This window comes from Marmota monax, unplaced genomic scaffold, assembly GCF_021218885.2.
Source record: "Marmota monax isolate L192 unplaced genomic scaffold, Marmota_monax_Labrador192_F-V1.1 WCK01_AAM20220418_F8-fsc00014, whole genome shotgun sequence".
In the NCBI taxonomy this organism is placed as follows: domain Eukaryota; kingdom Metazoa; phylum Chordata; class Mammalia; order Rodentia; family Sciuridae; genus Marmota; species Marmota monax.
This window is the reverse complement of record NW_026695222.1, coordinates 26698577-26711802: the sequence shown is the minus strand read 5'-3', so window position 1 is coordinate 26711802 and position 13226 is coordinate 26698577.

The following is a 13226-nucleotide window of genomic DNA, read 5'->3' as shown; positions in this document are numbered from 1 at the left end:
AAACCACTGCTCCACCAAAAAGAAGAGAGAGAAGAAAAAAGGAAGGAAGAAGAGGGTAACCGACAAAAAGAAGATGTCGACTGATCTGACCCAGGATCAGTAATTCCCTTCTAGGCTGGGTGCACAGAGGCCCCGCTGCCACCAGGTTTTTAAATAATGATGATGCTAATCGGCTGGGCGTGGCTGTGCTGCTGTTGTCTCAGCCACTGGGAAGGCTGAGGCAGGAGGATCTCAAGTTCAAGATCTACTTAGTGAGGCCCTGTCTCAAAATAAAATATCAAAGGGTTGGGGATGTGGCTCAGTGGTAGAGCACCCCTGGGTTCCATCCCCAGAACCCCCGCCCCATACACTGATGCAATAGAATAAGCTGGTGGCCATTACAAGCCTTGGTCCTGCTCAACTCTGGCTGAGCTACCTCCTGTGCCTCTTGAAAACCAGGCTCTTATTTCTATTATTATTGTTATTATTGTTATTGAAATGTTTAAGTGCATCTGAAAGTGGAGAGGACTGTACACTGCCCCCTTGCCCCTGGACCCTCATGAGTGCCACCACCATTCCTAGCCCTTATGGTTTATCCCGTTCTCCCCACCCAGAGTCTCAGAACACACCCAGCCTCAGCTAGAAACACCCTCCCTGTGTACCTTTAACATACAAACACTTTTTTGCTCGCCTGTTATTCTAACTACCTTGTCCCAGCGTGGTTATCACTCCCAACAGAACTAATAATCATCTCTTCCATGTAAGAACCACTCCCTCATCACCGTGGTATTGTGAAATCAGGCCAGCCCCAGACCTGAAAAGCTTTGAAAAACTGGCAAATGCTGCACATATTTAAACAAATGCCTTCAAGGCTGGGTACCAATTCAGATCCCTGAGTGGGTTCCCCCACACCACCTGTGAGCTCAGAAGAAACAGAAATCCCAGCCTCACCCCCAGACCCAGGGGGACTGTACCACCCACTTATAAAAACCTCGGGTCATTGGAGTTTGAGGCTACAGTCTACCTGTAGAATGCAGTGGTCCCTGAGGTTGAATCTTCCTGACCAGCCCACTTTCTTGAGTTCTTTCTTCCACCCATAATGAGGGCCCATCCCACAGCGGGCATCATCCAGGACCTTAAGGACAGATGGGGCCCGTGGTTCCCAAGTCCCATTCCAGTGGAAGAGACAGATGGTAAATGAATAAACTTCTAAATATACAAAGTAACTGCAAGTCGGGGCTGCCCACGTATCAGCCAAGCGACGCTTTCCCAGAAGCCTGTACAAATCGCGCCAGCTCTGACCCCGCTCCCGCCTTCCCTTGCTCTCCTTTCTGTGGCCTCCTGCCCAGGGCTTTGACCATGCCCCTCTCTGCTCCTGTGTTCAGGCTTTGCGCCCTGGCCCGGGGGTGAGCACGGGGACAGGCTAACAGGCCCAGGCGTAAGTGCTCAGAGCCACGAGTGCACCGTGGAGACTTGTTGATGAAAGCTACTGTAGTTTCTCAAAGTACCTAGCAATGATCAATATGTGAACCAGCTACCTCCTCCAAGGATTCCTATCAGCACTGATAACCAACAACTCTGTAACTGGAGATAAATTGCACCCCACCCTGGGTGCTGGAGCCTGGAACCGCCACACCCCCGCCCAGAGCAGAAGCAGCTCTAGGCCAGGGCTTCAGGTGAGCCATTCAGGGACTCTATGCCCTTGTGGCCATCCTCTGGGTCACCTGTCTGGAATTTTATTTTTCTCGCCTGAGGCTTTGTGTCAGGGAGCTGGCTAGTTACCATCCCCTCCAGACCTGCGAGTGACCTGGTCCTACTCCATTAGCATAAAGATCTTAGGTCTTCAGAGTGATTCAGTGATTCTATTCCTAGCTAAGCCCAGAGCTGGGGGAGGTGGAGAAAATCAAATAGACCCTAAAGCTCTTCTGGAGGATGCAGCCACAAGGAGGTGACCAGAACGCAGCAGCGCAGGTGTACACCACTGGTGCTGGTGCTGCCACAGACTGCTGAGCTGACAGCAGGACGGGGTCCAGCACAGACCACTAACAAGGGACCCAAGTTGACACTCCAGATGGGAGGGTTTTAAACCGAATGCTGTGGGGGCAATCCGCTGAGGTCTCTCTATCTGGAAACAGAAACGCAGGCTTCCCCTCAGACCCCAAGCACATTCTGCAGTTCCACAAGAGTTCTAGACCCAAACCTAAAAGGGAAACGAGACAGACAGTCCAGTGGAAACGTGGGCAAGGCGCATGGACAGGTGGTTGGCTGAAGAAGAGATACAAGTGGTTGAGAAATACAGGAAAGGCTGTCTCCATGACCAGGTGCAGAGGCGCACACCTGCAGTCCCAGTGACTCAGGAGGCTGAGGCAGGAAGATCACAAGTTTGAGGCCAGCTCGGGCAACTTTTCGAGACCCTCAGCAAGTTAGCAAGACTGTGTCTGGAAATTAAAAAAAGGACTGGGGGTGTAGCTCAGATGTAAAGCACGGGTGGGTTCAATCCCTAGGACCAAAAAAAAAAAAAAACCATCCACCACAGGTGCTCCCCACGGACTCATTTCCACTGACAGACTGAGCAGCTGCTAAGGAAGACCGGCAGCTATTGTAAAGCAGAAGAATGGCCAGGAAGGCTGTGGAGGTCAGACAGCAAAGACCCCTTCATAAAAACAGCGAACAGACAAGGGGCTCAGAGGTACCCAGGCATGGTTACTTGGAAGGAGAAGCCAAGGGGCTCCTATTTGTTCTGATGCACCCACTCAAGCACTGGGTGTAGGTGACCGTGGGGGAACATCCCTCCTCTACCCTGCTGGGGGTGTCTGGTTGAATTGGCTGGAGCTACAGACTCTTTAACACAGCTTAACCTCCTGGAGAATGTACCTGTGTGATTCCGCAAGTCCTGTGGCTTCTGTGGGGAAATGGATCCATGAAATCTCACAGCAGAGAATTCCCCAGGTCCTGAACAGCCTGCAGGTGGGTTTTGCTTGGGCCACAGGCTATATTAAAAGGTGTCTCAACCAAGAAGGGTAATAGTTGAGTCCTAAGGCAATTGGCTTAGCACCTGGTTGGAGATGGTCACACTTGAGCTACCTGCCTGGCCCTGAGGGGCCAGGCTATAAACCTGTTTGCCTGAGGTCCCTCAGGTGTGCGGTGGGGCATGATGGACAGAGAGGCCTCCCCCCCACTCCCAGACACCTGGGCCTTTGTGGTTATCAGTCCCCCCAACCGCCCCTGCACTAAGCTCTGAGAGCAGGGCTGTGTTGCTTCTTCCCCCACAGCTCCCCAGTCAGACCTGAAGGCAGTAGGTGCTCAGAGTGTATCTGCTGCCTGAAGGAGGAACTGTCTCTCCCACCATCACCTGCCCCCAAGCCTGAGGAAAGCATCTCATTTACCAAGGGGGGGGGGCGCTTTGTGAAGCACTGGAGATAAACCGGCAGATGCCTGTGGACTAAGGAAGGAGCTCCCCCCCACCTCTGGAGTTCCTGCTCGGCTACCGGCTACTGCCATGATGCCCTGGGGCTTGTGCTCCCACCCCTCCCTTGGGCTTCCTCCAGGGCCTCCTCTCCATCCTCCAAGACCCTTGGATTTCAGCATCGCCCCCTCTGCAAAGCCAGCTGACCCTAGGAGTAGGCTGGGCCCCTGAGACTCCCTCACTGCACCCCCCTTGTCTCTTTAGCTTGAGAGGCCAGTCTGAGGTGACACAAGTGACTGACAGAGGGGACCAATCAGGCCTGCTCAGGGGCCCACTTTGCAGAACCACAGAGACCCTGGACACCTCACTCTCTGGTAAAGGTCAAGGTCCTCACTTGCCACCACCTCCCCCACCTGCCAGTCATCCCCCTTAGTCCCACCGGAGACATTCAAATTCTGAAGGAAGGTGTTGGGGAAGGGGGGAGCAGGCAGCAGAATGCCACCCCCACCCCCCCACCCCCCCACCCCGACACCACAGAGATGCAAAACAGCAAAGCATCCCTGTGCTGAGGACTTCTATTGTATTCATGAGCCAATGCTTCCAGGCTGGCTCCAGACAGGTACTTTGCTAGGTGCTGTTAATTTTTTTTTACATACAATTATTATTTGTTGAAAGTGTGTGTGTGTGTGTGTGTTTTAGAGAGAGAATTTTTTTAATATTTATTTTTTAGTTTTCGGCGGACACAACATCTTTGTTTGTATGTGGTGCTGAGGATCGAACCCAGGCCTCACGCATGCCAGGTGAGCACATTACCACTTGAGCCACATCCCCAGCCCCTAAGTGCTGTTAAATTGAATACAGCATTCTTTCTTTCTTTCTCTCTCTCTTTCTTTCTTTCTTTTTTTTTAAAGTTGAGTTCTGTTTAAGTGGGCCAAGGCTAGCCTTGAACTCTCAATAATCCTGCTTCCTCTGCCTCCCCAATAGCTGGGACCACAGGTGTGCACCCCAGTGACCAGCTAAGCAGGACATCCTACTGGCAGACTTATTAGTGCCCCATTTACAGAGAAAAAAAACTGTAGGTGCAGAAGGGAACCGGCCTGGTGCTCAGCCAGCTTGACCCTCCCCCTCCTCTCTTCCTTTGGAGCAGTAGATCCTATATCCCCAAATGTACCCATCATTATTGATTCATTTGTGTATTGCTTCATCTATCCACTTAATCCTGCAGTAAATGAGTAGCTGCCTGGTGGCTAGTACTTACCAAGGGCACAAAGGAGAGTGGTTCACAAGGTTTTGGTCAAGGACTTCTTTTCCTTTCTCTCTCCCTTCCTTTCATTCTCCTGGGGATCAAACCCAGGACCTCCTCGTGCATGCCAGGCAAACCATTTACCACTGAGCTGCGCCCCCACCCAGGACCTCTTTACATTTTAAAACGTGATTGAAATCTTCAAAAAGCTTTTGACTATGTGGATTATCAATATTAACTGTATTAAAATTTACTGAGATATTGAATAAATTTTTATTTGAAAGTGACAATAAGCCCATTAAATATTAACTTCAAAAGATATTTTATTTTATAAGAGATAACCACATTTTTCAAGAATTATGAAAAAAAATTAACAAGAATAGTTTTGCCAGAACTGCCATGTTCTTGTAATTTACCAAAATGGGAACACGGAGGGAGAAAGGAAATGTACCCATACCCGTCATCAGGCTCGTTAGAAAACAGAGTTGTTTCTTTGGCCACGTAAATGTGAGTCTTCACGAAGGGTGGTATTCTGGACAGTAGGGAGTGGGGACTTCAAAATGCAAAGGCTCACAGATGTCCCAGGCAGCACAAGTGTCACAGGGCAGAACTGGGGGAGCTGCAGGGGCGGCCAGGATGGCCTGGGACTGTCCTGAACAAGCAAGACAGGGGAGCACACGCTAAGCACTTGGACAGGTTTCTAAAACCTGTGAAGGGAAATGATCAGAAAAAGAAGGAAGCCGGAGAGAAAGTCTTGGGGGTTCTGCTGAAGTGCCAGCCTGCTCCGTGGTCCACTCCCTATGACTTTATGCAGAATGGTATCAACAAACAAACTTCTCTGGCCTGTAAAATTAAAAAAAAAAAAAGTTTTTTGTAAAATCCTTTCATGACCAGCGGCTTAATGGAAGGCAACTGTAGGCTCACATCTGCCTCTGCCTTCAGTACGCTGTGATGTCACGCTCCAGGCAGCCTCTGGAAAATTCCACTGTGTTGAGTGTAAGAGGCAAGTGACATCTGATGCTGTCAGGAAACAGTTGTGACCTCAGGGCCCTCGGGAGAGTTTCGTGGACCCCAGTGTTAAGGGACAAGCCAGCCGAGGTCACCGTGCCTATGGAGCTTCCAGTCTGGTGCTGATGGCTCTACAGGGGTGGGGGTGGGGGGGACCAGCCTGGTGGCCCTGGGCCTTTGCAGTCCCCTCCTCAGCCTCCTGGGCTCTTCCTGGTCTCCTTTCCCTCACACACCTCTTTCCAAACCTCCCCTTCCTGTTCCTCAGCATGGCTGGGTCTTTCTCTCCCTGGAGGCTCCAGTCTCAGCCAGCCCTGGTTTGTCCAAATTGGAAGCTCTGGTCTGCATTTGGCCTGTGGCCTTGGGCGAGTTATGTGGCCCTGCTCAGTCTCCTTGACTCCCTTTTATAGGTGAGGCACTAAGACCAGATTCAGGGGGCATTCCATAGAGCCAGAGGTTCTATAGCCAACCAGCACTTATGACAGGGCCTCTCCTGGTGAGTTCTGTAAGCAGAGAACACACAGGAAATGGAACACGGCTTTCAGGGATTCTATATCTTGGAGAAAAGGAAAGTTTCCATTCATAAAACAAGTCTTTGCTGAGTACCTCCTGTGTGCCTGACACTGGATGGAACTTATAAAACACCCAGGTCCACACTGTGAGCTTCTGTGCAGAGACTGCGAAAATGATGTCTGATTTTTCCTTGTACCTGTTGGTCATTTGTATGTCTTCTGGGGAGAAACGTCCCCCAGATCTTGTGCCAGTTCTTCCCTGGTTGTGTGCTGCCTTGCTGTGCGGTTGAGTTCCTTTTCCACTTTGGACATTGATGCCTCAGACAGTAAATGGCCAACCTTTCCTCCCATTCCATAGTGTCTCTTGGCTCAGTGGATTGTTTTCTCGGCTGTACAGATGCTTTTCAGTTTGATGTAATCTCATTTTCTTTTTTTTTTTTGGTACTGGGATTTGAACCCAGGGGTCTTAACCACTGAGCCATATCCCCAGCCCTCTTTAATATTTTATTTAGAGATAGGGTCTTGCTGAGTTGCTTGGGGCCTTGATAAGAGCCTTGGCCTAGCTGAGGCTGGCTTTGTGGACCCCAGTGCTAAGGGACAAGCCAGCCGAGGTCACAGTGCCTATGGAGCTTCCAGTCTGGTGCTGATGGCTCTCCAGGGGTGGGGATTGGGGGGACCAGCCTGGTGGCCTTGGGCCACCTGGGCTTTGAACTCCCAATCCTTCTGCCTCAGGCTCCTGAGAGGCTGGGATTATAGGCCTGCACCACTGCACCTAGCCTCATTGCCTATTTTTACATTTGTCACTTGCCTTTGGGGCTCATATTCAAAGAATCATTGTCCAGACCAGGGTTATGGAGCTTTTCTCCTAGGTTTTCCATTTCAGGATTTCTATTTAAGTCTTTAATCCATTTTGAGTTGATGTTTGTGTGTGAGTGAGAGAAGGGTCTGAGTTCATTCTGCCGCACATGCGTATTCAGCTGTCTCAACGCCAGCAGGTGACAGACTTACAAAGCATATCATCAGAAAACACAGTTGACAGAAGTTATCCCTATTCATCCACCTAGACCTTTTTAAAACAAAAACTGCACAAGGCCAGTTCATTTCTTCATGATTTCTACACTTGATTTAATTATTTTCTTCCTGGGCATCAAGCATTTTATTTTTTCACTTTTGAAAATTAAGATATAAGGTACCTATAGTAAAGTGCCCGCACCTTCATGTGAAGCTCAACCAGCATGCAGAGTCAATATGTTCTCATCAGCATTACCCAGATGAAGATCTAGAACTTTCTGCTCTTTCCATACCATTTGCCCGTGCAGCTGAGTTAACCACCATCCTGACTTTCACCAACACTGGTAAACTCGCCTGTTTTTTGTTTTTTTTTTTTCACCAGGGATTGAACCCAGGGGCACTTAACCACTGAGTCAATCCTCAGTCTTTTTTTAAATTTTAAGACAGGGTCTTGCTAAGTTGCTTAGGGCCTCGTCAAATTGCTGAGGCTGGCCTTGAACTTGCACAGTCTTTCTGCATCAGCCTCCTGAGTTGCTGGGATTACAGCAATATGCCACTGTGCCTAGTACCTATTTTGTTTTTATTTTATTTATTTTTGTGGTGCTGGGGATTAAAACCAGGGCTTTGCATGCTAGGCAAGCACTGCACCACTAAGTTAAACCCTCAGCTTGAATGTCAACTGTCCTTGGCCTATTTTGCTTAATAGTATGTCTGTAAGGCTCATAAATGCTCTGTCGCAGCAGTAGTTCATTCTTCTTTATTGTGTGGAGCACCATTATATAGTGATACAAGAATTTACATATTAATCCTACTATTAGTAGACATTTGGGTTGTTTCCGGTTTGGGATTATCTACATGCTAGATGCCAGGAGCACCTTCCCTAGTCTTGATTGCAGAAAATACCTCCAGACCTTGCCATTTGTCCCCTGGAGGGTAAATGACCTCCTTTGGGAGCTACTGATTTAATCCCCCAGCTCTGCCTGAGGTGCTGGACATTCTAGACCCACCACCCTTCCTAGACCAAAACATGACCTCCTCACAGCCGCACGGGTAAAAGACATCGGGTCTTTACATCTGAACATTCTGAGAAATTCCACCCAAAATTGGAGCAAGATGTGTGCATGCTTTGGGGGTAGGAAGGACAGGACATCTGGATTCTCACACTTTTTCTGGAAGATTGGATCAGGGAGATGAGGCCAAGGTGGAGTTTGACATTGGCAAAGGAATTGACTCAGGAGTAGCACAACAGAACTAGAAGCAAGAAAGCAGATAAGATGGTCAGCAAAAAGACACAGGTACAAGGGAGGTCAATTTATTCTATGAATGCAGGTGACATTTCAATCTGCAGTTGGCAGATTGGCTGTCATTTCCCCATTTAGGAAGAAAAAAATTAGGTTCTGTGTACCTTAGACATCTCAGGTCCCCTACCCATACCAGAGGCATTAACATCCTAGATACCAGTGAAAATTGATGAAAGTAGTTGGGGGGAAAAAATCAAAGAGAAGATAAGCTGAAAGAAAATCGAGAAAGAAGCATAAATAGAAGAGAAGAAGTAGCCCCCATGACCAGTGAAGGAACGGTGCCAATCAAATGTGACATTTTCTTTTAGGGTGGGCTATCTTTTTTTTTTTTTTTTTAAAGAGAGAGAGAGGGAGAATTTTAATATTTATTTTTTAGTTTTCGGTGGGCATAACATCTTTGTTTGTATGTGGTGCTGAGGATCGAACCCGGGCCGCACGCATGCCAGGCGAGCGCGCTACCACTTGAGCCACATCCCCAGCCCCTAGGGTGGGCTATCTTATTGGCAAAAATTAAGGGATGATACAGTCCTGTCTATGACACTCGGATCTGGCACTTTCCTTGGACTGCTGTTGGGAGTGTTAAGTGAGTGGGACATTTTTAGAGGCTAGACTGTGCTGCCCTTGGCTCTGGCCACCTGGCCCACTTCTGGACCTTTCCTACAAAAAGCACTCCTGCATCTTGCAGGCCCCGGGAGGCTGCCCCTGACCTAGCTCTGGCAGCCAGGACACTGTGCTGCACAGGCTATTTTAACAGACAGCCTGACTCAAGTTGTTAGGGTGTGTGCTTAGCCTCCAAAAACATGTTCATACCCAGTGTCTCACTCCCCCTTTCTGCCACCGGTCTGGCTCTTGAAGGCTGAATGATGAAACTGTTCCTGGAATCCCCCAAATATGAAATGGAAACAGTAAGAGCTCCCATCTAGGGTTCATGTGTACACTAAAGGAGACAATACATGCACAGTTCTTAGAACAGTACAAGGCACATAACAAGCAGCAACACAGCTATTAAGCATATGGGAAAAGCCAAATAAAAGCCAAAAAAAAAAAAAATTCCATTGGCAACGATTGTAAATGTTAGTGAAATTGAAAACCATTGAGCCTGGTGCAGTGGCAAGAGCCTGTAATCCCAGAAGCTGGTGAGGCTGAGGCAGGAGAATTACAAATTCAAGGCCAGCCTCGGTGACTTAGTGAGATCCTATTAAAAAAAAAAAAAAACTGAAACCAGTGGTAAGGTATGGTGGAGGTGGGTGAGGCAGAAGAACAAGAATAAGAGGAGGAAAGGGAAGAGAAGAAGAAAGGAAGGAAGGAAGAAGGAAACCAAGGAGAAAAGCAAGAAGAAAAGATGCAAAAGTACATGTGCAATTGCATGAAGAACTGCTGCTACCCTACAACTAATGCAAAGGAGCACATTGTTGCTCCATCCCCAGCACCAAAAGAAAAAAGGAAAGCAAAGTGCAGGAGGTAAAGTCCACAAAGAGTCCACTACTGTTATTGAAAGGCCGTTAGTTTAATAGGATGGATTTCATGTGCAATCTGCTTTATCATAGTATGTATCATACAGATTATGAACAGAAAACGCTTGTCAATCTCCAGGAATGGGGTGTGGGAAAACTGGGGGTTTTTCATTTTATTTCCTTTTGCACTTGGATTTTAAACGAGTGCTTCATTCGGGTCTTTGCTCAAAGATCACCTCATTTGCCTGGGTGGCTCTTTCAAGAAGCCCCTGTCCCCGCTGTCTCCCAGCCCCTCTGGTCCTCCGTTCCATGTACCTGACCTTATTATGGTTGCATGTACAAAGTGTTCGTAGTCTGCCTCCTCAAGAGCTTTGCACTTCTCCAGGGAAGGGACTTGACCTCTGTGCTGCCACTGTCCCCCGGCACGTGAGAGGTGCTGGCAAGTTACCTGCTGAACGCGTGAGGAAATCCACTACCTGGTGAGATCATTGGAGGCTGGAACAGCATTTTATTTTCTAAACGTCCTCTCTGGGCCACTGCTCCATGGGGACAGCACATGGGTACTGAGTGAGTGCATCTCAGCCCCAACTCCCTGCAATGATGGCTCCTTGTGCCCGGACCTCAGCTTTGTCTTAGGGTCTCCTCTTTCTGTCCTCCTAGATTCCAAAGTCTGCCCTGACCCCTAGACTAGGTCAGCCTTCAACAGGCCTCATTATACTCCTGCACAGCCCCGATGGGGGCTGCTCAGCTTTCCTTCTTCTCCATTTCTTTCCTCTTCCCCGCCCTTCGTCCCTTCTCCCTCCCTTTCTTCCTTCCAGGCTTCTATTTTAACAGTTTAGTACTTTCTTCATTTTTGTATGAGGATTGAACCCAGGGTTGCTCCACCACTGAGCTACATCCCCAGTCCTTTTTAAATTTTTATTTTGAGATAGCATCTAAGTTGCCCATACTGGCCTCTAGCCTGCAATCCTCCTGCTTCAGCCTCCTGAGTGGCTAGGGATTCCAGGCATGGCCACCACACCTGGCTAACACTTCCCACAGGCCAACAGAGGCTTTGTGCATTTGGGGATTTTGTCAGTTTTGTTCATGCTGTCTCCCCGGCACCCACAACAGAGCCTGGAACACTGTAGCCCTCCAGCAACTGTGGAGGGGATGAATGAGTACCTCCTGGTCTAGACTGAAGTTTAAAGAGGGAAGGCTTCCTGCCTGTTGACAGCCCAGCAGAGGCCCTGAGACTTGAGCGAAGAAGGAAGGAAGGTCCTCCAGCTCTTCTCATTTGCTGATGAACTGATGAATCCAGTAGGTGACCTTGGCAGAGGAGAGTGCAGGGAGGTGGCTGAGTATGAGGGTGGGGCATGAACCCTGGAGGTGGGGGGTTGGTTTGTGAGTCAGTGGTTCACCTGAGAAATAAGATTCAGGGGGCTGGGGATGTGGCTCAAGTGGTAGTGTGCTCGCCTAGCATGCATAAGGCACTGGGTTCGATTCTCAGCACCACATAAGAATAAAATAAAGATATTGTGTCCACCTAAAACTAAAACATAAATATAAAAAAGAAATAAGATTCAGCCTGGGACAGAGAGAGTAGCCTCTTATAAGAGAGAAAACCCACAGTGGTAAGAGGAACTAGTATGTGTAGCACATTTGTAATAGTGTAGCTGTGACAGCACAATATGCACGTGCAGGTATTATGGAGCATTAGGTTTGGAACACTTGCTGCACAGTAAGTGAGGCCATCTGAAGCCATGCTTCCACACCCCACACACCTTCTCATTCAGAGCTGCTCTCGGTGAGATGGGCACTGCTGCTGTGGTCTCCACGCTGCCGATGCGAACACGGAGCCACTGACAGGGAAGCACTTTGCTCAAGATACAGCAGCATCAGGATCTGCACCAGACCCGGCTCCTCACTGTGGTCTCAGCCACTGGAGAATGGGCAGGAGTGAGGACCTTGCAGGAAAGGCAGACAGCAGCTGCCCACCTTCACGGCAGCCCTACAGAAGAAAGGACCTTGAGGCACTGAGACTTCCTGTTTCCTAGAGTTCACCCTGTGAGGCCCTGGCCTCCCCTTGCCCAGAGCCCTTTCAGCCATATTTGATTCTGAGGCAAAGAAAACCCTGTGCCCCCGTGTGCACCTATCAACAAGGCAGAGCTCTGTTCTGAGAAGGGGTGCAGCTCAGTGGGGGAGCCTGGGCAAGGCTGGGGCAAGCCCCAGCAACAAGCAAGTAAGCAAGCAAACAAAACAATCTACCTCAAGCCCTGCCCTCCTGCCCAGGCTCTTTGCTCACCATTTTCAACTCTTAATACCCATTTGGTAGGAAAAGGAGGGATCAGGCCTCAGCTACACAGCCACACAGTCAGCAAAACCAAGAGCAGCCTGGCTTTATTTAAAATGTTGGTATTTTGTTCTTCGTGGATTTTTTTTTTTTTTTAGATTCATTTTGATTTTTTAAATGAAAATTTAAAACGTTGCGTTAGGATGTTGACTACTGAGTTTAGGGTCTGTTCTTAACTCTGCTTGCTTAGCTTTAATTCTAGCCTGTTAGCTGCCCCATGGTGACGGACCTTGCAGGGAGTGGGCCCTTCTCCTTGGCGCGTCAACAGTCCTGGGGCAGAGGGCTGGTCCTCTGAGGGTGGTTTCTGACTTTCCTTGACTGGAGTCCAGAGGAGATGCGGGTGACTTGCTCTTCTGGATAGGAAGGGGCTGGGAATTTTGGTTTCTACTATTCATCTCTTTTGAGGTCTATTTTTTCTAAGTAAAACATAAAATTTGCTTTATAATCTAATTCTTTGCATTGGGAAGAGGAGATGGGCAGGATGAGGAGGAACACATACACAGGGAGAATCAATCAAATTCTATTTTTAAAATATCGTGTTGGAGTTAATAAGCTAAACTTCCTTGGCTTCTGCTCTCTTTTCTTCCAAATATGTATGGATTATATATGTTATTCATATATAACACTGTATATATGAATGAAAGAGTGGTTCTTTAAAACAAAATAAAATTCAGGTCTAAATGAGAGGTTTTGAGTAGGGTAAACTGGTTGTCTCAAAGGCCAATTTGTGATAAGATTAAAGAACAACATCCTTTCAATGTATAGTTTACAAGACCAAGACCACAGCATCCCTTAATGCATGCAGTCATGGCTTCAGAATAGCAGACCTGACTCACCATACAGTTTCAGAGTTGCACAGATGAACAAGGGAAGAAATCGTTCATGCTTATTTTCTTGGGATCCTATGTGCCAGTGGGACACCAATGTCAGCTGCCCCAGATCACCTGGAGGCTTTAGGGCTCCACCCAAAGCTTCTGATCCAG